We start from the raw sequence: 4,149 nt of genomic DNA, 5'->3' as shown, positions 1-4,149 counted from the left end.
AAGGGGATTTCGGAAATATATTGTTTTTGACCCTGATCCCATATGTTCTGCTAAGAATCCGTTCATTGTAGGGAACTATTCATGCTAAAAAAATGGGTTCATGGCAAGAAAATGTTCATGCCAAGGAATCCGTTCATGTTAAATTTATGGTCAAGGCAGAAAACCGTTCATGCTAAGAATCCGTTCGTGCCAACAATCCGTTCATGGTATGAAAATGTTCATGCTAAGAAATAGTTCATGCTTTTATTTATGTCCAAGGCAAGAAACCGTTCATGCTAAAAAATAGGTCATGCTTTTATTTTTGTTTGAGGCAAGTAAGCAGTCTTACTAAGAATTTGTTCATGATATTTTTATGTTCAAGTCAGAAACCGTTCATACCAAGAAGTTGTTCATGTGTTTTTAATGCTCAATTGATCAACTCTTACATAATTTTTTAATGTGCAGCCAGGATCAAAACTGAAAGCAATTGGTCCTCTCTTACATATGGTTCTTGATCAATGTGGGCAAGAAATATTAGGAGGCCAAAGTAGTATCAAGTTAAAAACTCCTTTCATTCCTAGCAGCAAAATGAATATGCAACATGTCCTACCTCCGCAACAAGTTATTTTCGCCACTGCATATGAGCATGAATTTTACACAAAACTTACAAGCTCCAAAACAGAAAGCAGGTATTTGTTCGAATCACTCCATATGTAAACTAATTACATTGTTGAGTAACATGTATTCTTCATATAAAAAATAATTGTTTTACACACATATTCTTTTATTTTGACAGCCTAAGAATTTTTTAAATTAAAAGAGTATGGGTAGATCAGAGAACGTTGGCGCTATCTATGAACCCAGGCGGTTGGATTCACCCCTGTGTAATGGATTGTTATGGGATGTTAACTACAACCGAGCCGCTTCATCGTAGAAAAGAAGGAAAAATTGGTGACAAAGAAATCCTAATGCATGTCGTCATAAAAGAAGTCACGGTTTGTATCATCTTACCTAATAATATGCCACATGACATTTTCCCTCTTTAATGGTTGAATTTGAATTTAAATTCCATACTTGCTTCCCTTTTAACTTCGCACAGAAATTACTGATGGACCCCAACCCCAACCTGGATTGTTCTGATCCAGAATATAAAAAGATTTTCTCACTAGATTATGTTGGCTACAGATTGGAAAACGCAGGATTGGTATGTTTTTTATCCATATGCTTTTTTCCCTAAATATATAGTGAGAAAATCCTCCTTCAATTTCTTCATAATATATCAATTAATTTTATTTCAAATCTACTATATGTAGGTACACATTCCATGTCCAATTGGGAAAGAGTGGATACTTATTGTCGCAAACTTCATCGATAAATCATTCGATGTATTAAATCCTGATTCCGGAGTAGGAAAGTTCTCCACAGTAGTTGACACTGTGATATTCAATTTCAAACAATTATTTGTCAAATGTTACCCTGGTTGCTTCAAGTTCAACATACATGACTTTAGTGTTAAATATGTTCATGCTCCTAAACAAAACTTTAGGTGATTACAATCCCTGCTTTTTAATTTATTAAACATTTATTGCTTATTTTTTAATTATACATAAGCTTATCGGGGCATAGCCATTTTTCCCTTTGAGCGCAGGTATGACTCAGTAATTTTTGTAATCCAATACATGAGATGCTACAATGGAGTTGAAGTAAAACAATTCTCAAATGTAAGTTATTCTTCCATTAGAAATTTGTACTTCCTGTTTGCAAAATACAATAGTAAATCTGGAATTCTTATTTTCCTATCTTTTTTAATAATTTTATAATCTACACAATAAAGGTTGACTTGCAAGAAATCCGTGAAAAAGTCTCATGCTAGCTAGTGATAAACAAATTTAATGAGCAACAAGTGCCAATAGCACGAGAATTCATTTCGAAGCATGTAAGTATAGTTATTTTTTAGTAATATATCAATTTCTATGCACTGACAATATAGAATCCCACAAGACGAGAATTCATTTTCGTAAATTGTGTTTATTCTTTTTCATAGGCTCCACATCTTCTTCATTGATTAACTTAGCAATTTATTTCATGGAGAAAGATGATGTATTTAAATTACTAGATGAAGACCCCGCGCGTTGCTGCGGAATTTTTTAGTTAATATGTATTAATTTTGTCTAAATATACTACTTTTTCAAAACTGTTTTCTTAAACTGAAATGAATATGTCATGTGATACATGTTGTAAAAATGGCACCAAACAGGATCATACGAATTTGTAACGGTATAGGTTAGAAGAAATAATGAGGCCCCAATCATTGAGTGTTATGAGCGATCCATCCATGCCTCTTGTGCTAAGTTAATAAGGAAAGGTACATGGACATTAGTAGTTGCTGGACTGCAGCATAATGCGGGTAAAGGTGGAAGATGAAGAAATTGAGTACTTACAGAGCAGAGATTAACACCAAATAGGATCATAAGAGGGTACACAAAAAAATAGTAAAATCATTGGCAGGATATGCATCTTATTTTTACCAACAAAGAAGGTGAAGGTGTGCATACACACTATTTTTTTCGAAATGGGGGAAATCCCTGGCCTCTGCATACCACATCAACCTAAACCCTAGTCCTAGCAAGCTCATCTTTGCTGCCAAGCTTTACTTCCAAACCAAAAAGTCCAACCCAGTTAACCTAAACGGTGTCCTCTCCTACAGCGGAGTACACCAATACAGGTATTACCTTCATTAATTTTTTATGTTTGATAAATTGGCAAACTAAAAATAAAACATGCTGATAGGAATTTTGACTTACCTTATGAAGATTGGGATTTTTACCATGGGGCCGCACCCACAAAATACAGGAAATCAGGTGAGCTGGCATAACAAAGCACTGCAAACTGTAAAAAATTAAACATTCAGAACTTCAGATGCACAGGGGAATCGATATTCATCGCGTGCTTCACCAACACTGGTTGTGGCAAGCTAGCACCCGATGGTCATGCCAAGAGCAGGGATTAGTTGTGGATATGCAGTTGTGGATAGACTTGCTTCAGGTTTGTCAAACATTTACCATCAGGAATTTCCTAACTTTTTCCTAATATCCTATTTAAATGTAGCTTTCCAGAGAAGCATGCAGATGATCATCTTTGTCAGGTTACAAGCACTGCTATGTTCTTTGCGAGAGGTTCTCACCATTTGAGTTATCTTTCATGTATATCAGATGAACAAATTTTGACATCACGAGACAGTTTTCCCTTGTAATAAACATATTTTCCATAGATCTTTGTCTTATGTAGCTTAATTGTCTTATGTATACTTGGCATTTCAAGTAGACAGATTTTCCAAGTACCTCTAACTTTTTTCATGTCTGTGATAGCTGAATTTACAAGTTACCTTGATCTAATAATGCTTCTTACTTTGATCTTTACTGTTTGTTTTTCTTTTTTTTGTACACAACATGTTCTCTTTTTTTTTGAATATACTCATGTATGCTATTTTTAAAAGAAAACAAAACATATGCAAAGAATCACTTTTTTAAAAATTTAGTGAAACAGTAACCTGAAAGAATAAGTATTTGACGAAAATGGGAATCTATTTCTTTTTTTAATATACTCATGTACTTTCCCAGTAATTAACTCTATTTTTTAGAAGCCAGGGGAAGCTTGAAAATGGGACTCTATTTAATCCCGAATTTAATGAAAAATACTTTTTCGGTTTTCTATAAACTGTTTCGTACATTTTTTTTATAAAAGATCTACGAACTGAAAAAAATTCAGGCGGGGAGAATCGAACTCGTGACTGTCTAGCTCGTCACCGAACTGAAAAATATACGAACTGAAAATTTCGCTGCCAGGAGAATCGAACTCCTGACTGTGTAATTCGTCACCGAACTGAGAACAGCCAGCCGGAATCGTGGGCCGGCCCAACAACGGCCGGGGTGGTCGGCGCGTCGCTGGGCACCGACCAGGTCGGTGTAAAGCACCTCCCGTTTGCAGCACCCCGTTGCGGGTACCACTACATAGAGACCGACCTTCGCGAAGGGAAATCAGATCCACCACATAATGACGCGTGGCAGCGCATCGTCCCGCGCCGTGCGCAAGTCATCTCGTCCGCACCGCGCGCACGCGTACTCGTCTCGCGCGGATACTCGTCCCAAGCCACGCGTGTACTTCGCGTCG

At 36.5% G+C, this 4,149-nt stretch overlaps 1 long non-coding RNA gene across 1 annotated transcript; it reads left to right on the top strand.

Annotated features, from left to right (window-relative positions):
* Nucleotides 1-445: 445 nt before the first annotated feature.
* LOC127314908 (uncharacterized) lies at nucleotides 446-1,206 on the top strand. The gene is made up of 3 exons (XR_011748084.1): nucleotides 446-668; nucleotides 776-974; nucleotides 1,079-1,206. It is a non-coding gene; the product is annotated as an uncharacterized lncRNA (long non-coding RNA).
* The last annotated feature ends 2,943 nt before the right edge of the window (nucleotides 1,207-4,149 follow it).

The sequence above is a fragment of the Lolium perenne genome, chromosome 7 (genome assembly GCF_019359855.2).
Source record: "Lolium perenne isolate Kyuss_39 chromosome 7, Kyuss_2.0, whole genome shotgun sequence".
Taxonomy (NCBI): domain Eukaryota; kingdom Viridiplantae; phylum Streptophyta; class Magnoliopsida; order Poales; family Poaceae; genus Lolium; species Lolium perenne.
This window is presented reverse-complemented; position numbering and strand designations above follow the sequence as displayed.